The sequence below is a fragment of the Somniosus microcephalus genome, chromosome 28 (genome assembly GCF_052327205.1).
Source record: "Somniosus microcephalus isolate GS21.2 chromosome 28, FLI_Smic_1.0, whole genome shotgun sequence".
NCBI classification, from domain to species: Eukaryota; Metazoa; Chordata; class Chondrichthyes; order Squaliformes; family Somniosidae; genus Somniosus; species Somniosus microcephalus.
Genome location: NC_141014.1, coordinates 22,148,768 through 22,170,696, shown reverse-complemented (window position 1 = coordinate 22,170,696; position 21,929 = coordinate 22,148,768).

The window sequence follows — 21,929 nt, the reverse complement described above, 5'->3', positions numbered from 1 at the left end:
GCCGTATTCCTGTGGCTTTTGTTGAATTTCCGCAGCTCCCCTGGCTGCTGCTTCGTACGATACTGCCACGCTGAAAGCCTTATCTAGCGTTAGCTCTTTCTCTGAGAGTAACTTCTTCCGTGTTCCTTCACTCAGGAGTCCACAGACAAATTTGTCCCATAGGGTATCTGCCAGTCCTGCTCCGAACTGGCAGTGCTTTGATAGCTTGCGTAGTTCCGTAAGGTACTCAGCATTGCTCTCATCTTTATGCTGAGTTCTCCTGTGGAATTTAAATCTTTCTTCTATCAACAGCGGTGCAGGGTTTAGGTGTTCCTGTAGGACAGCAACAATTTTGTTAAAACTCTTCACCTTTGGTTTGGCTGGAGTAATCAGGTCCCGCAATAGGCCGTACGTTCTAGCGCCCATTAAGTTTAGCAATACCGATGCCTTTTTCTCATCGGCTATTTCGTTTGCCTCGCAATATACCTCGACTCTTTCCACATACGTGGTCCAGTCCTCTATTGTATTATCAAAGGCAGTGATACAGCCAGTCTTCGGCATCTTGAAAATCTAAAATGGCGCCTCCCGCACTTTGCCTTCTTCCCCGATTTAACAAAATGGCGCCTCCCGTGCTTTGCCTTCTTCCCCGCTGATTAAGATGGCGCCTCCCGCGCTTTGCCTTCTTCCCCGCTGTTGCTAGCGCTGCTTTCCGCGGTTCCCGTTGCAACCTGCAGCTCCTCGCGGTTTCTTGCACGTTTAATATTTCTTTTTTTATTATTTTCCCGTCGTGGAACAACCCTGTGGGACTCTTGCCTCCCTTTTCTCAGGTCTATACGCAGCCCGGCTTCGTAGCACCGGCCGCGCCCTGTGTGCTCCACCCTCTCTCTCTCCTCTTCCCGACAACGCTGCTCGGCCCCGTTGCAAGCCACCCGCTCGAGTTCGCGAACGCCGCAGCCCAGGAAAGATCAGTGTACTACCTGCCACCAGCCCGATTAGCTGAAGCACCGTCGACAGGAACCAGGCCCCGCTTTCGACAGCTTCTCCAGCAACCTTCAACTCCGCTAACACAGGGGCGGATGCCCACGGTCGATGCCCGTTTCTACTGCTTCTTTCTTCCTTCTGGCCTCGACCTCTGCTCACTTCGCTGCAGGAATGGATCCCAGGAGGTGGTGCAGACTGTAGGTAAGTTCATATCTGCTCGTCGCCAGTATTATGTCCGTGAATGATTGAGACACGGACAGCAGGAGTTGAACAAAACAAGTCTTTACTGATTGAAGTCAATCGGGAAACTGAAACTACAGAGGCTCACTAGCGCCTTTTATACAGGGGTGGTCACTGCCGGTACTGCAGTCTGAGACCAGTTATTCTCTTAAAGGTACATACACAACAAATGAGATCCCCTCTCATTCTTCTAAACTCTAGCGAATATAAGCCTAATCAACCCAATCTCTCTTCATACATCATTCCTGCCATCCCAGGTATCAGTCTGGTGAATCTTCACTGCACTCCCTCCATGGCAAGAACATCCTTCCTCAGATAAGGCAACCAAAACTGCACACAATACTCAAGGTGTGGTCTCACCGAGGCCCTGTACAACTGCAGCAAGACATCCTTGTTCCTGTACTCAAACCCTCTCGCTATGAAGGCCAACATTCCATTTGCCTTCTTAACTGCCTGCTGCACCTGCATGCTTACCTTCAGCAACTGGTGCACAAAGACACCCAGGTCTTGTTGCACTTCCCCTTTTCCCAATCTATTGCCTTTCAGATAATAATCTGTCTTCCTGTTTTTGCCACCAAAGTAGATAACCTTGCATTTATCCACATTATACTGCATCTGCCATGCATCTGCCCTATCACCCAACCTGTCCAAATCATACTGGAGTTTCTCTGCATCCTCCTCACTGCACACACGCCCACCCAGCTTTGTGTCATCTGCAAACTTGGAGATATTACATCTAGCTCTCTCGTCTAGATCATATATATATATTGAGAATAGCTGGGGTCCTAGCACCAATCCCTGCGGTACCCCACTAGTCACTGCCTGCCACTCAAAAAAAGACCCATTTATTCCAACTCTTTGCTTCCTGTCTGCCAACCAGTTCTCTATCCAAGTCAGTACCTTACCCTCAATCCCATGTGCTTTAACTTTGCACACCAATCTCTTATGTGGGACCTTATCGAAAGCCTTCTGAAAGTCCAAATACACCACATCCACTGGTTCTCCCTTATCTATTCTACCAGTTACATCCTCAAAAAATTCCAGTAGATTAGTCAAGCACGATTTACCTTTTGTAAATCCATGTTGACTTTGTCCAATCCTGTCACTATTTTCCAAGTGCTCTGCTGTTACATCTTTTATAATGGACTCTAGCCACCTGATGATCCTGGGTCTTACTAAACACACTTGACTTTTTATATAAACCCAACACATGTGTAATGAATAATTCACGGACTTGAGATGAGGTTTTTATTCAGCTCAATGTTTTGCTTTTGGCAGCTGTTTTCAAATATGACTAAAATTGCTTGACCGCCCCCCCCCGCCCCACCCACCATCGCCACCTCCCCGTGATTCACTTGGTGTGGGTCCGAAAAAAAGGAACTTGTACTTATAAAGAGCCTTTCACGGCCTCAGTAATCAGTTTAACATCTCATCACATTGCTGTTTGTCGAAGCTTGCTGTGCACAAATTGGCTGCCACGTTTCCTACATTACAACAGTGACTACACTTCAAAAGTACTTCATTGGCTCTAAAGCGCTTTGGGGCGTCCTGAGGTTCTGAAAGGCGCTATATAAATGCAAGTCTTTCTTTTCTCACCCAAAAGGTCGCCCCACCGACTCCGCAGTCCCTCAGCACTGCACTGGTGTGTCAGCCGAGATTTTATGTTCAAGTCTCTGGTTTAGCACCCACGCCCTTCTGACTCAGAAGAGAGAGTGCTACCCACAAGGCTGGGAACCTTAGAAATTTGGGGAATTAGTACCAGATTGCGGTGTAGTGAGTTCTGAGTTACCAAGAGCCGAAACTTCAAACAAGCCTGAATCAGCACCTTCTCAAATCGGGTGGGGTGAGTATCCAGCAATCCACCCAATCTCGTCAGTTTCCCGACGAGCTCGTTAGGTTACCACTGCCCCTAATTGTCTACACAAACACAATCTAATCCCTTCCTCATCTTACAAACCTCAATCAAATCACCCCTAAGTCTACACTTCTAGGAGCAAGTAGGCCATTCAGTCCCTCGAGCCTGTTCCACCATTCAATGTGATCATGGCTGACCTGTGACCTAACTCCAGATACCTGCCTTTGCCCCATATCCCTTAATACCTTTGGTTGACAAAAATTTATCAATTGATCTAGCATCAATTGCCGTTTGCTGAAGAGAGTTCCAAATTTCTACCACCCTTCACTCCAGAAAGGCCTGGCTCTAACTTTGAGGCTATGTCCCCTAGTCCTAGACTCCCCAACCAGTAGAAATAGCTTCTCTCTGTCTACTCCTTATTACCTTGAAAACTTTGATCAAATCACACCCTTAACCTTCTAAATTCCAGTTGACACTCCAGCGTAGTACTGAAGAAGTGCTGCACTGTCAGAGGTGCATCTTTTTGATGAGATGTTAAACCGAGGCCCCATCTGCCCTCTCAGGACGTAAAAGATCCCATGGCACTACTTTGAAGAAGAGCAGTGGAGTTTTCCTTGGTGTCGTCGCCAATTTTTATCTCGCAACCAACATTATCACATTGCTGTTTGTGGGAGCTTGCTGTGCACGAATTGGTTACCACGTTTCCTACATTACAACAGTGACTACACGTCAAACAATACTTCATTGACTGTAAAGCACTTTGGGACGCCCTGAGGTTGTGAAAGGCGCTATAGAAATGCAACTCTTCCTTCCTTCCTTCCTTCCTTCCTGCCTTCCTTCCTTCCTTCCTGCCTTCCTGCCTTCCTTCCTTCCTTCCTTCCTTCTTTTCTCTTTCTCTCCCTTCCTTCCTGCCTTCCTTCCTTCCTTCCTGCCTGCCTTTCTCTTTCTCTCCCTTCCTTCCTGCCTTCCTTCCTTCCTTCCTGCCTTCCTGCCTTCCTTCCTTCCTTCCTTCCTGCCTTTCTCTTTCTCTCCCTTCCTTCCTGCCTTCCTTCCTTCCTGCCTTCCTTCCTTCCTTTCTCTTTCCCTCCCTTCCTTCCTCCCTTCCTTCCTTCCTTCCTTTCTCCTTCCTCCCTTCCTTCCTTCCTCCCTCCCTCCCTCTCTGCCTGCCTCCCTCCCTGCCTCCCTTCCTTCCTCCCTTCCTTCCTCCTCCTTCCCTCCCTCCCTCCCTCCCTCCCTTCCTTCCTCCTCCCTCCCTCCCTTCCTTTCCTTTCTTTCTTCTTTTCTTTCTTTCTTCCTCTCCCCTTTCCAAAGCCTCAATATCACCCACCATACAGGACACAGTATTCTAACTGAGGTCTAACCAAGGTCTTGTACTATAGCGTCCTAGCCCATCATCGCATTCACCCACATCTGTTCACTTTTCATCAAGGGATCTTGGACAGTGGTCAAGGGGGAAACCCTGGCAAGAGGAACCCCAAGGTAGAATGTCAGAAGAAGTCTTGACCAAACTGTGCAGGGCTCTGGTCAGAGCACTCCTTGAGTACGGTGTATAGTTTTGGTCAGTGAGACACAAGGAAGACATTCAAGTGAAGAGCCACAAGACTGAGCCCCAAGTTAGAGGACTGAGGTACAAGGAAAGACTGGCAGGATATTGGCTTTTAAGCCTTGAAGGGAGGCGTCTGAGAAGTGATCTTATTGAGGTATATAAGATAGTAAATTAATGGAAAATTAGATTAAGTGGTGAGAGTTGGACAAAGAGCAATCAACACTTGGAGCGGATCCCCAGAAGAAGGAGTGGAGGGAAAACCCTGGTATTTAGGAACCAATGGGCTATTGCTTTGGGAGGACTTTAGGGTCATTCTGGGTGGATGAGGTAAGAAGGGCCGAACAGCCTTCCACCTTTGTCATTATCTTGCAATCTTGTGAGGGGGGAACCATCTCCTTTGCTAAAGACACTGAGGCCGACTGTGAGATCAGCTAACTGAGCATAGGGAAAGAATCCAACTTAAGACCTTCCTGGCCCCTGTACTGCATCATTTGAGATCTTAGTCAGGGATCCACTCTACTTACAATCTTAGTTGAATTTGGTTGGAGTAGTTCCTGAACCTGACAGCATGAGGGAGCTGAATAGACACGTACAGGCGGACGATGTAAGCCCCATTGAACGACTCAAATTACCAGCAGCCAATAAATAGCACTGCTCGGGTGAAGAATCCCCAGTGGAACGATCCAATTAAGGAGTAAAACAAAATAAATCAATGCCGGGAAGGAGTTGGCTTCACTTTGTGACCTTAAACACATGTGCCATTAATGTCCTTTTAATTCCTCCCTTCTGTAAGCTTAGTACGAGTGTGGCAGATATATTCTACCACATATTGAAGTAATTATAGTGGGAATTGGGAATTGGCAAGCAAGATCCCAAATCAGTTTATTGAATGCAGTTGAAGAGAGTCACTTCCTACATAGTGGGCAGTGGGAGGGGCGATCGGGAGCCAGCACCAGCACCAGCTCTCGAGAGTGCTGTTCCTCTGGGCTCTACATCAAACTGTCAAATAAAAAAAATCACTCCTTTTTTGTGGCTGCCACTGCTTTGCAGGGAGTCGTGAGCGGAGGAGGCCCCCCCAACCCCGGCCAGTTTAGCAGAGGGGTCTTCAAACTGCCGTTCGGCCCCCTCATTTACGTCTGTAACGAGCTCTGACGCCTGTTGTAGGCAGCGCCTGATAAAAATCGCCTGACTCGCCACCGCGGAAAATTAAAATGGCTCCCACTTAGGGTCGCCAACTCTGGTTGGACGTATCCCCGGAGGTTGCGTCACATGACCTCCCGCCTCCCAACCGCCCCGCCCGGTCAAACAGCCTTTTTTCCCATCTCCAATATTTTTTTTAGCAATAATAAAGAAAATGAAAAAAAAACACACCGTTCTTTTAACTGGGCTAGGGAGGGTTCAATAAAGAGTCAGAGTTTCCATTCTGTGCAGACGTCAGGTGAGAGTAGGGGTCAGACGCGTCTGTCCTGACCACCCTCCCACCCGCCCACCTACCGTGGTGGAACAGGCTGCTGACTCATGGTGAGACACTGGCAAATGGCCAGCACCCAGCGAGCAGTACATCAGCATGGTCCAACACCTTCAGGAGGGGTGTCAGCCGTGGCTCGGTGGGTAGCCCACTTGCGTCTGAGTCAGAACGCTGCGGGTTCAAGTCCCACTCCAGTAGACCTGTGCATAAAACCTAGGCTGTCACTCCAGTGCCAGTACTGAGGGCGTGCTGTACTGTCAGAGGTTCTGTCCTGCAGATGAAATGTGAAGCATCTGTCCTCTCCGGTAGGAGGCTTCTCCCCTGGTTTATACTGTAAATGCGATTTCTACCCTTTTTTCTTAAAAATTGCAATTTGTAAAACAGATCTGCTTTGGAAAACTTAGTTAGACATCATTCAGATTGCATTGCTCTAATCCCGTTCTGTGAGCATCATATTACGTCATCACCCCATTAAAAGCCTCAGTCTCGTTCGTTCCTACTTTTGTCACTGGCGTTAACGATGTGGAGAATACGTCTTTCCCTTCACATCGTCGGATATCACTAAGAAAGACTTGCATTTATATAGCACCTTTCACGCCCTCGTGATGCCCCAAAGCCAATGAAATACTTTTGAAGTGTGGTCACTGTTGTAATGTAGGAAACACGGCAGCCAATTTGCGCACAGCAAGCTCCCAAAATCAGCACTGGGACAGCGACCAGATAATCTGTTTTAGTGATGCCTGAAGGGGTGGTAGAGGCAGGAACACTCACAACATTCAAGAAGCATTTAGATGAGCACTTGAAACGCCATAGCATACAAGGCTACGGACCAAGTGCTGGAAAATGGGATTAGAATAGACAGGGTTTGATGGCCGGCATGGACACGATGGACTGAAGGGCCTCTTTCTGTGCTGTACAACTCTATGGGCAGGATTTTCATTCAGGTGTCGGGTAGGAGGCGGGACTACAACTTTCGGGGTTGTAGTCCCTCCTCCATCGAGATGCGGCCAATCCACGCGATTTTAACTTGATTGACCTTGTTGAGCCCGCCCAGCAGGCTCAGCAGGCCAATTAAGGGCCACCCGGCAACAGGTGACGTCACAGACTGAAATTTCATCTGTCAAGAGGTTTTGACAGATGAAATATCAGCATTTCACAGCTGTTTGAAGCTGTCAAACACTGACAGTCTTACTTCTAACCTGAGTCCTTCTCCACAGACTCAGTTAGAAATCTCTCCTGCACAGAAAGCTGCAGGCTGTCACTTTTGACAGTTCGCAGCTGTAGTGTATGTGCTTTAAGTCAGAACTACTTTTTACAGCTCCTGTATACTGTAGTACCGGCAGTGACCACACCGGTATATAAGCTGTGCGCATGCCTCTGTACCCCAGTCTAGAGATTACCCTCCTCCAGTAAAGACTTCTTATTTGTTTATGTACAGCATCCGTGTGATTATTTATCCACTGAACCACGGATCCAACAGTGGCGACGAGTGTCGATGCGAATCTACCTGCAACATAAAACAAAACAAAAAAAAAATAGTCGAGTCCAGGAACACGGGCGTCGACCGCGAGCAACCGCCCAGCAGTCAGGCAGAGATCCAACTTCGCTGGGGAGGCTGTGGAGAGCCGGGCTTGGTTCCCCAGCCACAACGAGCAGTAAGAGACCGACGACAGGTCCAGAGCAGACCCTTCCCGAGCAGCGGCGGCTGGAGCCGACCGACGGCAGAGAGAGAGAGCCGAGCAGCGTTGATGGGGTAAGAAAAAGGGTGAAGAGAGCAGGGCGCAGCCGGGGGTTGATCACCGAGCGGCGTCGAGGAAAAATACTGCAAACCGGAGAGAGAGAGGGTAAGAAACAGCCGGGTTCTAGACTGAGCAGCGTCGACAAATATCAGGAGAAGAACGCGCAGAGCACAGCCAGGGATCACGGGCTGATCAGGGTCCGCGGGGCGAAGCAAGGGGAGACGCCATTGAGCCGCGGAGAAGCAGGGAGAGCACAGGAGACGCAATTGAGCTGCGGAGAAGCAGGGAGAGCGCGGGAGGCGCCATTGAGCCGCGGAGAAGAAGGAAGAGCGTGGGAGACGCCATTTTGCGAAGCCGCAGCGGAGAAGACGGGCGAGCGCGAGAAGGAAGGAAAGCGCGGGATACACCATTTTGTGCCAGCGGAGAAGAAGGGGAAGCGCGGGAGGCGCCATTGGTGATAGTTAACGCACAACCAAGGATGCCGAAGAGTGGCAGTACCTCTACGTTCGACAATGAAGTCGAAGATTGGGCGACATATGTGGAACGTATTGAGGTGTACTGCAGGGCGAATGAAGTGCCAGATGCTAATAAAGCACTGGTTCTGTTAAATTCCATGGGTGCAAAAACTTATGGGTTACTGCGAAATCTAATAACCCCAGAGAAGCCGGTAAACAAGAATTTTGAAAGCATAGTAGAAATCCTACAGGACCACTTAAACCCCACACCGCTGCTGATAGCAGAACAATTTAAGTTCCATAAAAGGAACCAACACAAAGACGAAAGCAATGCTGAGTACCTAACGGAACTGCGCAAGCTATCGAAATACTGCCAGTTTGGAGCGGGACTAGCAGACACATTAAGGGACAAGTTTGTGTGTGGGCTACAAAGTGAAGGAACCCAGAAACGGCTTCTATCAGAAAAGGACCTTACGCTGGACAAAGCTTTCAGTATGGCAGTATCAGACGAAGTAGCCGCAAGGGGCGCTGCAGAGATACAACGGAGACCGCAAGAATATGGCACCAATGAAATGACCTATGGAACAGGGAAGTGCTATCGCTGCGGCAGAACAACACATGACCAGAAAGATTGTTGGTTCAAGGACCAAGTGTGCAGACAGTGTGGGAAAGCAGGACACATAGCAAGAGTCTGCAGGTCTGGGAAGAAAACCAACAGTAAGAAATCTCCACAGGAGAAGTACAAAAAGGTACACCAGGTGATGGACAGTGGTTCAGACGAACATAAAAGTGACACAGACTCCGGAAGCAAGGAGCTGGGTTGTCTGAAACTACATGATGTAACCGAAATGGAGGATCACCAGACTATCTGGGTTACACTCAAGATAGACGGAGTCCAAGTGGAAATGGAATTGGACACTGGGTCAGCTCTAACAGTCATAAATCAAAGAGACTACAAGCGGCTATTTTCACATATACCCTTGAAAGCTACAGAGATTGTCTTGAAGACGCATACGGGGCAAAAAGTCTACCCCAAAGGGAAAATAAGGGTGAAAGTGACATATAAAGGTCAGGAAATACCTAAAATGGATATATATGTATTGCCAAATGGAGGACCACCACTGCTAGGATGTGAATGGATCCGGAAGATACATTTAGATTGGCATTCCATACAGGCACTGAAGGTGGAGGCCAAAAAGGATGACAACATCACACCTGGACGACTGTCAAAAATGCTAACTGACGCAAAAGAAGTGTTCCAGGAGGGACTAGGAACACTAAAAGGAATAACAGCAACAATTAAAATAGAGGATAATGCAAGCCCAAAGTTTCTGAAGGCCAGACCAGTGCCTTATGCGATCAGACCAGCGGTTGAAGCAGAGCTGGAAGGGTTGGAACGTTCAGGAGTACTGTCCAAAGTGGACTGGAGCGAGTGGGCTACACCCATCGTTCCTGTAATGAAGAGGTCGTTGAGTAATACGCCTGGGGAACCAAAGAAGGTCCGCATCTGTGGGGATTTTAAGGTGACAGTGAACCCAGTCCTTCACACGGTGCAATATCCGCTTCCACGAATTGAGGATATTTTCGCCTCGCTATCTGGTGGTAAACGCTTCACCAAAATTGATCTAGCCCAGGCGTACTTGCAAATGGAGGTAGAAGAAGCTTCGAAACATTACCTTACGATCAACACCCATAAAGGTCTCTATCAATACAACCGGCTGGTGTTTTGAGTAGCCTCGGCTATCTGGCAAAGGGCGATGGATCAGGTCCTGCAAGGGATTCCAGGGACCCAGTGTTATTTGGACGACATCTTGGTCACGGGCGAAAATGACGGTGATCACCTCGCTAACTTGGAGAAGGTGCTCGCCAGATTAAAGGAATATGGGCTACGAGCTAATCGCCACAAGTGCGAGTTTTTCCAGAAACAGATCTCGTATTGCGGCCACGTCATCGATGAAGAGGGGTTACATAAGTCCCCTGACAAGATTGAGGCAGTAGTCAAGGCTCCAGCACCGGAAAATGTGTCACAACTGAGGTCGTTCCTCGGGCTGGTAAACTATTACCACAAGTTGTTACCAAATTTGTCTACGGTATTACACCCGCTGAACACCCTACTGCAAACAGGGGTACCATGGAAGTGGGATGACGAACGTAGACGAGCTTTCCAGAAGTGTAAAGAATTGATCACATCAAAAGAGGTGTTGGCCCATTTCAACCCAGCACTACCGATTCGTTTGGCATGTGATGCATCACCCTACAGCATTGGAGCGGTGCTGTCGCACAAATTCCCAGACGGGTTGGAGAGCCCAGTAGCCTTTGCGTCTCGGTCACTAACCTCAGCCGAGCGTAACTACGCCCAGATTGACAGGGAGGCCCTCAGCCTAGTATGGGGAGTAAAAAAATTCAACCACTATCTGCATGGACAGAGTTCACTTTGCTGACTGACCACCAACCACTTGTCTCCATCTTTAATCCTAAGAAGGGTGTGCCAGTAATGACTGCACAGCGGTTACAAAGATGGTCCCTGTTTCTAGGGGCGAATCAATATGAAATAGAATATAAAGGCACGAGACAACATGGGAACGCTGATGGGCTATCGCGCCTGCCACTACCTACTGTGGAGGAAGCACCAGCAGTGGACCCTATCGAGATATTCTATTCATCGATAATTGAACGATTGCCAGTAACAAACGCGGATATAGAGAAGGAGACCCGCAATGATCTGACGCTGTCACGGGTATATGAATTGACGGTGAGGGGATGGCCAACACATGGCGACTCACTGTTGCCAGCATTCTCATCCAGAAGAGAACAGCTGTCAGGGGACAGTGATGTGTGGATCCAGAGTGGTGATTCCACCCAAGTTAAGGGAGAGAGTGCTAAATGAGCTACATGAAGGTCATCTGGGGGGAGTGAAAATGAAAAGCCTAGCTAGGGCTTATGTGTGGTGGCCGGGAATCGATCAACAAATCGAAGACCTAACTAAGAGCTGCTTAGGATGCCAGAAGGTCCAAAATGCACCACCACATGCCCCTCTACACCCATGGGAGTGGCTCTCCTCTCCATGGTAACGGGTGCACATTGATTTCGCTGGACCATTCATGGACTGAATGTTCTTAATAGCAGTGGATGCTCATTCAAAGTGGCCTGAGGTGATAAAGATGTCTTCAACCACTGCAGAGAAAACGATTGCAGCCCTACGGACCATATTTGCCAGAAACGGTTTACCAGAGCATATCTGCTCTGATAATGGACCACAGTTTGTGTCCGACGAGTTCCAAAAATTCATGAAAAGGCATGGGGTAAGGCATTACACATCCGCCCCATATCATCCAGCCACCAATGGGTTGGCTGAGAGGTTCGTACAAACCTTTAAGAAGGCGATAAAAACCATGTGCAACGAGGAAATTCCACTACAGCATAAGATGGACAATTTCTTATGAGCCTACCGAAACGCGACACATGCAGTCACCAACCAGACCCCGGCCATGATGTTCTTTAACCGAAGGTTGCGATCTCGTCTGGACTTGCTCAGACCAAATGTGCGAAGAAATGTTGAGGACAAACAATTCCAGCACATCAATGAGAAGCCGACAAGGAGCTTCAATGTAGGGCAACCAGTCTTGCCCCGGGACTATCGAACAGAGAAGTGGCAACCCGGAACGATATGTACAAGGCAGGGGCCATTAATGTACACAGTGGATGTCGGGGAGAACATTGTGAGACGCCACGTCGATCAGATCTTAGCATCACAGGAATGCGTCAACCCCATGTCTCGAGTACCGGGGGATGAACCCGACATACCGGTAGTATCTACTTCAGACCCAGTAGCAGTAGAACCCGATGAACTACCCGATGAAAGGGGGTCAGAATCGCCTCTGCACCAAGAACAAGAACCTCCGGAAAGGCGCTATCCCGAAAGGGTCAGGAAGCCGCCCCAAAGACTGAATCTATAAATGGACTTTTGTTATTGAATGTACATGTAAAAATGTAATTGTTATTTGAATATTAATGGGGTATTATTAATCTAAAAAGGGAGGAATTGTAGTGTATGTGCTTTAAGTCAGAACTACTTTTTACAGCTCCTGTATACTGTAGTACCGGCAGTGACCACACCGGTATATAAACTGTGCGCATGCCTCTGTACCCCATATTACGTCCGTGAATGATTGAGACACGGACCAGCAGGAGTTGAACAGAACAAATCTTTACTGATGGAAGTCAACAGTGAAACTGAAACAACAGAGGCTCGCTAGTGCCTTTTATACAGGGGTGGTCACTGCTGGTACTGCAGTCTGAGACCAGTTATTCTCTTAAAGGTACATACACAACAATTCCTCCCCTTTTAGATAAACAGTACATAACATTCATTTAACAGCTAAATGATAACTAATTACAACCACAATTACGGTTGCTAGATACATTGGTTAAGTTTAAGCAATTATAAGGATGATAGCAAAATACTGCAGATGTTGGAAATCCGAAATAACAACAGAAAATGCTGGAAAAACTCAGCAGGTCAGGCAACATCCGTGGAGAGAAATTTGAGTTGACGTTTCGAGGGTCCAACCTGAAACGTCAACTCAAATTTCTCTCCACGGATGTTGCCTGACCTGCGGAGTTTTTCCAGCATTTTCTGTTGTTATTCAGCAATTATAAGTTCAGTCTTTGAGGAGGCTTCCTGATTCTGTCTGGATAACACCTCTTTGGGGTATCAGGTTCTTCTGGCAATGTTGAGTCGGGATCAATGTCGTTGTTTGGTTCATCTGCTTCCAATATTACCGGTTCTGCGGTAGCTGCAATTGGAACGTCGATTTCATTACCAGGTGTATCAGATCGTGGTGTGGAGTTGACGTTTTCCAGTGACTCTAGAATCTGGTCAGCATGGTGTCTTACAATGCTCTCCCCAACGTCCACGGTATACATGAGAGGTCCTTGTCGTGTACAAATCGTTCCTGGCTGCCATTTCTCAGTGCGGTAGTCCCGGGCCAAAACTGGTTGACCTATCTTAAAACTCCTGGTCAGCCTTTCATTCATATTCTGAAACTGCCTGCTCTCAACATCTCTTCGGACGTTTGGCTTAACTAAATCCAAGCGGCATCGTAGTCATCGATTGAAGAACATCATGGCTGGAGTTTGGTTGGTAACCGCATGTGTCGCATTCCGGTAGGCAAACAAGAAGTTGTCCACCTTGTGTTGTAGGGGTATATCTTCATTACACATTGCCTTGATAGCCTTCTTGAATGTTTGGACAAACCTCTCGGCCAATCCATTAGTGGCTGGATGATATGGGGCAGATGTGTAATGCTTAACACCATTGTTCTTTAAGAACCTCCGGAACTCTTCAGACACAAACTGTGGTCCATTGTCAGAGCAAATCTGTTCAGGCAGCCCATTCCTGGCGAATATGGTTCGTAAAACTGTGATCGTTTTTTCCATGGTGGTTGAGGACATTTTTATTACCTCTGGCCACTTTGAATGTGCATCCACCGCAATTAAAAACATCAAGTCCATGAAGGGACCAGCAAAATCAATGTGCACCCTTTGCCATGGAGATGAGGGCCACTTCCATGGATGCAGAGGAGCTTGTGGTGGGGCGTTTTGGACCTTCTGGCATCCTGCACAGCTCTTGGTCATCTCTTCGATTTCTCTATCGATTCCCGGCCACCACACAAATGCTCTGGCTAAGTTCTTCATTTTTACCCCACCCAGATGACCCTCATGAAGCTCATTGAGCACTCTATCCGTCAACTTAGGTGGAATTACTACTCTGGATCCACACATCAAGGTTCCTCTGCACACTGACAGCTGTTCTCTTCTCGGCGAGAATGCTGGCAGCAGTGGTTCGCCATGTGCTGGCCATCCCTTCACCGTTAAATCATAGACCCGTGATAGTGTCGGGTCATTCCGTGTTTCCTTTTCTATGTTTGCATTCGTCACAGGGAGACATTCGACTATGGTCGAGTGGAATAACTCCATTGGATCCACTGCAAGGTCTTCTTCTTCCACCGTCGGCAACGGTAGGCGTGACAATCCATCAGCATTTCCATGCTGTTGAGTTCCTTTGTACTCGATGTCATATTGGTGTGCCCCTAGGAAAAGGGACCACCTCTGCAGCCGTTGTGCTGTCATTATCGGTACGCCCTTCTGAGGGTTGAAAATGGAGACAAGAGGTTGATGATCGGTTAATAGAGTAAATTTTTGACCGTGCAGGTAGTGATTGAACTTCTTCACCCCCCACACTAGGCTGAGGGCCTCTCTGTCAATCTGGGCGTAGTTACGCTCGGCAGAAGTTAACGAGCGTGACGCAAAAGCTATCGGCCTCTCTAAACCATCAAGGAATTTATGTGGCCACAATAGGATATCTGTTTCTTTAAAAATTCGCACTTGGGGCGGTTGGCTCGCAGCCCATGTTCCGGTAATCTAGTGAGCACCTGTTCTAGGTTGTTAAGGTGTTCACTGTCATCTTCACCTGTCACAAGGATGTCGTCCAAGTAACACTGAGTCCCCGGAATCCCTTGCAGGACTTGTTCCATCGCTCTTTGCCATATCGCCGGAGCCGATGCTACTCCGAATACCAATCGATGATACTGGTAAAGACATTTGTGAGTGTCTATCGTGAGATACTTCCTGGAGGACTCTTCAACCTCCATCTGCAAATATGCTTGTGCTAGGTCAATTTTTGTAAAACGCTTCCCTCCAGACAGCGAGGTGAAGATGTCTTCTATCCTTGGAAGAGGATATTGTACTGTGTGAAGGACTGGGTTCACCGTCACCTTGAAATCCCCACAGATGCGAATCTTCCTTGGCTCCCCGGACTTATTGCTTATCTTTTTCTTCATGACAGGAACGATGGGTGTCGCCCACTCGCTCCAGTCGACCTTAGACAACACGCCTGCCTTCTCCAGATTCTCCAGCTCTGCCTCGACGGCTGGGCGAATTGCATATGGTGCCGGTCTTGCTTTGAAAAACTTGGGAATTGCATTCTCTTCTATTTTTATCGAGGTGGTTACGCCTTTAAGAGTGCCCAGTTCTTGTTGAAATACCTCTTTGGCGTTAGCTAAGATTGTTGACAATCGTCCAGGAGTGACGTCGTCATCTTTTTTACCGTCCACCGTCATTGCATGAATGGAGTGCCAATCTAAGATTATCTTCCTGATCCATTCCCATCCCAATAATGGTGGTTCACCATTTGGCAGTATGTAGAGATACAATTTCCGTATTTCCTTGCTGTTGTATTCGACAGGCACCCTTATTTTTCCTCTGGGGTACACTTTTTGCCCCGTATACATCGTCAAGACGATGGATGTCTCTCTCAAGGGTATGTGTGAAAATAGCCGCTCGTAGTCTCGTCGATTCATGACGGTTAGCGCTGATCCTGTATCCAATTCCATTTTAACTTGGGACCCTGCTATCGTGAGGGTGACCCAAATGGTTCGGTGATCCTCTTTTGCGATTACATTGTGAAGTTTGAGACAGCTTAGTCTCCTGTTCCCGGATTCACTATCGCTCATCTGGTCTTCGGAACTACTGTCCGTCATCTTTTGTACTTTCTTGTACGGTTCCTTAGTAGCCTTTTTGTTGTCACTGGTCTTCTTCCCAGACCTGCAAACTCGTGCAATGTGTCCCATCTTCCCGCATTGCCTGCATATTTTGTCTTTGGACCAGCAGTCCTTCTGGTCATGGTTAGTTCTGCCGCAGCGATAACATTTTGCAAATCCCCGTGTCATTTCGTGGGTGCAGTATGCCTGTGGTTTTTGTTGAATTTCTGCAGCTCCCCTGGCTGCTGCTTCATATGATACTGCCACGCTGAAAGCCTTATCTAGCGTCAGCTCTTTCTCTGAGAGTAACTTCTTCTGTGTTCCTTCACTCCGGAGTCCACAGACAAATTTGTCCCGTAGGGTACCTGCCAGTCCTGCTCCAAACTGGCAGTGCTTTGATAGCTTGCGTAGTTCCGTAAGGTACTCAGCATTGCTCTCATCTTTATTCTGAGTTCTCCTGTGGAATTTAAATCTTTCTGCTATCAACAGCGGTGCAGGGTTTAGGTGTTCCTGTAGGACAGCAACAATTTCGTTAAAACTCTTCGCCTTCGGTTTGGCTGGAGTAATCAGGTCCCGCAATAGGCCGTACGTTCTAGCGCCCATTACGTTTAGCAATATCGATGCCTTTTTCTCCTCCGCTATTTCGTTTGCCTCGAAATATACCTCGACTCTTTCCACATACGTGGTCCAGTCCTCTATTGTATTATCAAAAGCAGTGATACAGCCAGTCTTCGGCATCTTGCAAATCTAAAATGGCGCCTCCCGCGCTTTGCCTTCTTCCCCGATTTAACAAAATGGCACCTCCCGCGCTTTGCCTTCTGCCCCGCTGATTAAGATGGCGCCTCCCGTGCTTTGCCTTCTTCCCCGCTGTTGTTAGCGCTGCTTTCCGCGGTTCCCGTTGCAACCTGCAGCTCCTCGCGGTTTCTTGCACGTTTAATATTTCTTTTTTTTAAATTCTTTTCCCGTCATGGAACAACCCTGTGGGACTCTTGCCTCCCTCTTCGCGGGTCTATACGCAGCCCGGCTTCGTAGCACCGGCCGCGCCCTGTGTGCTCCACCCTCTCTCTCTCTTCTTCCCGACAACGCTGCTCGGCCCCGTTGCAAACCACCCGCTCGAGTTCGCGACCGCCGCAGCCCAGGAAAGATCAGTGCACTACCTGCCACCAGCCCGATTAGCTGAAGCACCGTCGACAGGAACCAGGCCCCGCTTCCGACAGCTTCTCCAGCAATCTTCAACTCTGCAAACACAGGGCAGATGCCCACGGTCGACGTCCGTTTCTACTGCCTCTTACTTTCTTTTCTTTCTGGCCTCGACCTCTGCTCACTTCGCTGTAGGAATGGATCCCAGGAGGTGGTGCAGACTGTAGGTAGGTTCGTATCTGCTCGTCGCCAGTATTACGTCCGTGAATGATTGAGACACGGACCAGCAGGAGTTGAACAGAACAAATCTTTACTGATGGAAGTCAATAGTGAAACTGAAACAACAGAGGCTCGCTAGCGCCTTTTATACAGGGGTGGTCACTGCCGGTACTGCAGTCTGAGACCAGTTATTCTCTTAAAGGTACATACACAACACCCCAGTCTAGAGATTACCCTCCTCCAGTAAAGACTTGTTATTTCTTTATGTACAGCATCCGTGTGATTATTTATCCACTGAACCACGGATCCAACAGCAGCCATTCTGCTTTCTGTGCCGGTGAGATGAGGGACTCCCGGGACCTAAAGGAAGGAAGGCTGAAAAGGTAAGGAAAGGTCATTTAAACTTCTTTAATCACTTTACACACACCAAACACACTTACCTTTGCACTCATGCACACATCACTCACCTGAACACCGACATCTCGAACCCTCCAAGTCCTTCAACCCGACGGTCCACCTCCTCTAACTTGGCGTGGTTTGGAGCCGTCAGGAATCCCACACTTCAGCATTAAAAATAGGGATTAGGCTAAAAACTGCCTGTTAACTACCTGTTAACAGGCAGTTAATTGGCACTAATCCCTTCCCGCCTCGGGTAGGCGGCTCACAGTGCGGGTCGGGTACCCGCCTCCTTTGAAACTGACATGGAGGCGGGTTTGGATGCGGGTTGGGGTCGGGATCCCTGATTTCGGGATTTTAACCCCCCCCCCCCACGCCACCAATCCCGACTCCACGGCCCAATGACAATCTTGCCCTATGACGGCCTAGAAATTCGGTGGGCTGTGCCACCAGTTAGCGCCTAAAGAGGGCACCTAGTGGTTTTAGCGCCACTGGCCACGCCTCCCGCGAAATTTAGTGGGGCGCTAATGGTGGCGTTAGCCTGTAGTGCTGCGCCGCCACCGATGATGTCATCGGTGTGCGCAGCGCCCCGCTACTGCCCCGAACGCAATATTGGGTCGCACCACCACCCCCCCGTAGCGCCGGTTGCAATTCGTGACCGGTTCAGGGGGGGCCTACCTGTGGCGGTAGTGGCGCTAATTAAAGGGAAGGTGCGGAGCGGCCATTTTTTCCGCTGGCCGCCTGCCAGCGCCTCCTCGCGCCGCCCTCCCCGGCCTCCTGATCCCCCCGCCCCCGGGCAGTGCCGGCTGTGTCCCAAGAGCCCGGCACCTCTCCTCGGTGCCGGGCTCTGCACCTCGAGCAGCGCCCCGTTTCCGTTTGGGGTGCTCAAACTGAATATCGCGCTGGCGCAATCGGCTCCTTCCGGGTCGGGACTTCCGGCGCCCAGGCGAGCGGGGCGCCACTGAATTTTTAGCCCAATGACTCTATGATTGAGAGATAAACATTGGCCAGGACACCGGGGAGAACTCTCCTGCTCTTCTTCAAAAAGTAATGATTGAAGTAGCAAATGCATGATGGGATAGCATTGCTCCAAGAGCATGCAATTCCAAAAATGGTAGCCTTGGCCTTATTGGTGATGGATGCTGCAATGTGCACCTGTAAGTCAGAAAGGGCATCTCGAGAGCTCACCAATGCCTCAGTTTTTGATACTGAGACGTGCAGATGAGGAGGATGTCAGGCTTGATCTGTGGGATGTGTTAGAACATAAGAACATAAGAAATAGGAGCAGGAGTAGGCCATACGGCCCCTTGAGCCTGCTCCGCCATTCAATAAGATCATGGCTGATCATCGACCTCAACTCCACTTTCCCGCCTGATCTCCATATCCCTTGATTCCCCTAGAGTCCAAGATCTATCTATCTCAGCTTTGAATATACTCAGCATTCACAGCCCTCTGGGGCAGGGAATTCCAAAGATTCACAACCCTCTGAGTGAAGAAATTCCTCCTCATCTCAGTCTTAAATGGCCTACCCCTTATCCTGAGACTATGCCCCCTAGTTCTGGACTCTCCAGCCAGGGGAAACAACCTCTCAGCATCTACCCTGTCAATCCCCCTCAGAATCTTGTATGTTTCAATGAGATCACCTCTCATTCTTCTAAACTCCAGAGAGTATAGGCCCATTACCTCACTGGTCTCAGCCGGGGCACTCATGGTGGAAGCGAAGGGAGGATACTCCCATTGGCCTCAGCACCCCTGGATTAAAGACAGACAAGTCAGGCAGGGATCCTGCTCTTGATTGTTGTCCAGTGACCTCTGCTTGAAAACCCATGAAGGCAGGTGAAATTAGGGCCATCCTTGGCTCGGGAGGTGATGCCGTGGAAGCTCAATTAGCCAACTGGCATTCACTATCTAGGCTCAACCATGAAGATGCTGATGTGCCAGAGAATGCCTGGTGCTCTGTACCCAAGCAGGAGGAACTGACTATAGAAGAGGATCAGAGGGAATAGACCAGCTCTAGCTCCCTATATCCATATCTCAAACTATTCCTGTAGACCAGCCATAACTCCTAATATCCAGGTCTGAGACTATTCCCATAGACCAACGCTAGCTCCCTATATTGTAAGTTGCAGGGTTCTCAAAATTCCCACACTCCCCGAGTTATGGATCAAGGGACCCTGTTTTGGACAAGTTATTAAAAGCAGGGTACCCAAAATGGCTTCTGTAAACCTCGTGACCAAAATTGACAGGATTTTTAAAAGCAAGACTCTGCAGACAAGCAGGCTCAGGGATGATATTTAAAATGAGGAATCTGTGAGAACAGGACTCTCGAGAGCCAGCCAGACAAAGTAAACACAGAATACGCATTTATTCGACTTGAGTCAAATCAAAGTAGAATGGGCCTATAAACGTGGCCATTAGCTTTCTGCATGTTTAATCGATAACAGCTCACAGTAGCCATCAAGGTAGGATGGGGACAATTAAGTCTTATCCATGACAAAGCAACCAGGACATCAGGGCCATTAGACCCGGAGACAACCACTCCTAAAGTCGTTAAAACAAATGGTTGTAATCATTTAAAACAAGTCTGCCAAAAGTTAAACAATGGACTGACCTGATTTGGCGCGCAGATAAGGAGTGGAAGAACGGTTATAACTGTAAGCCCATCAGTAGCAATCACTCTCTTGTCTCTTGACTCTGACCTCTTGTTTGGCCTTGGCCTGCTGCTGCTCGTACTCGTGCCCTGGCCTCGTGGCAGGTTCTCTTCTCGCTCCCCGCACCGCTCAACAACCAAGGATGCCCATTACACCAGGACCAAACACGAGAGGAGAACGAGACCCGAGTTCAAAGCCACACAGGACACACAGGCCACAAAGGGACGAGGCGAGATGAGACGAGATGAAGAAGAAGGTAAAACTGACAAATGCAGAGAAGGGCAGCAAAAGACGCATTGGTAAAAACCAAACGCCTAGTTATAAGCTGGCGTTTGGGGAAGAAATTAGCAGTGTATGTATGGACAGTGAGAATAAGTTGGCATTTGAACACTGCGAATAAGCAGGCATTAGACGCGGGTGCCCACGCCCGCGACAAATATACTGGCGTTCAAAGGATGGGTAGTAAAATCAAGTAAGCAGTGAAAACCGCCAACCGACCCCCAACCACAACGTTACCGCCGACGACCGCCCGAGGGAGAAGAAGAAGAAAACCCATCGCGACGAGACGACAACGGTAGCTGAGGAGAGGGAAGGTGTGTCGCATCAACAACTCCAGCGCCGCGTCCTGAGACCACGTGGCGACGGGGTAACCCAAATGACAGCAAGACCAAACCTCAAAACTCACAACCATTAAAGCAACAGGTTTTGGATTGGTGAGCATGAATTCCTGGCCCTTCATAGCTTAATCTAGTTAGGTATAGGGGGTGGGATAAGGATAAGGGGGATTGTTAATGTAGTTGTTTTCCCTCGATGTGCCGTGTGTTCCCCATTCCCATATAAGTGTAATTGTTTATGCCTGTATTTTATACCAGTAATTCTCATAAGATTGTGTTCTGTTCTGTTTTAATAAAATCTTGGTTTTCTTACACCAAACCACTTGTATCGCTGCCTGTACCTAAGTCCAGTGTCTAGAACCCAGGGGTGTGGGAGCGATTCGAACCGCTCAAGGGACAGTCAGAGGTGAAGCTGACTGGGCGCACACGCCACCCCCTATTATATCCATGTCTCAAACTATTCCCGTAGACCAGTCCTAACTCCCTGTATCCAGGTCTCAGACTGTTCCCATATGACATCCTAACAATAGAAAGCTACGGGCTGATGAGGTTACAGTCTCTGGTCACTGATTGTTCTGAGCACAGACACCAGTTACCTATTTATGCAGGGAAAACAAAGCAGGTAAATGTGACTGAAGTGGAGATACCCTGATACAGGAGGGAGTGACTTTTAATGACTTTGTTCTACTCTCAATATCTCGCCCTGGACTGTGACCTTCTCTATCCTCCCATCAAGCTGGAGCATCTCGAAGTACAATCAAGTTTCTGTTGCTAGGGTGTTTCTGCGCGTCTCTGATTGGCTATTCTAATTCATTTCCAGAGATGGTTGCATTCTCTTGTAATTGGCCCTTGTAAACGATCGGTATTGAACTGTTTAATATTTCCTGTTTTTTTAACGTTAGCAAGGGGGTGGAGAGTAACAAAGGAAAGAGAGAGGACAAAACTCATTGTTAAGAAATATTTTGACCAATATTGAACCTGCATATGCTAATTTATGAAGTAAAATTAATTTGCTCAGCTTGTGGCATCAGTGGTAGAAACCTTTCTCATACACTCTTGCTCTCTTTCTTTCTCATTTCCTGGCTCGTGTTGGCAGCAGTTTGGG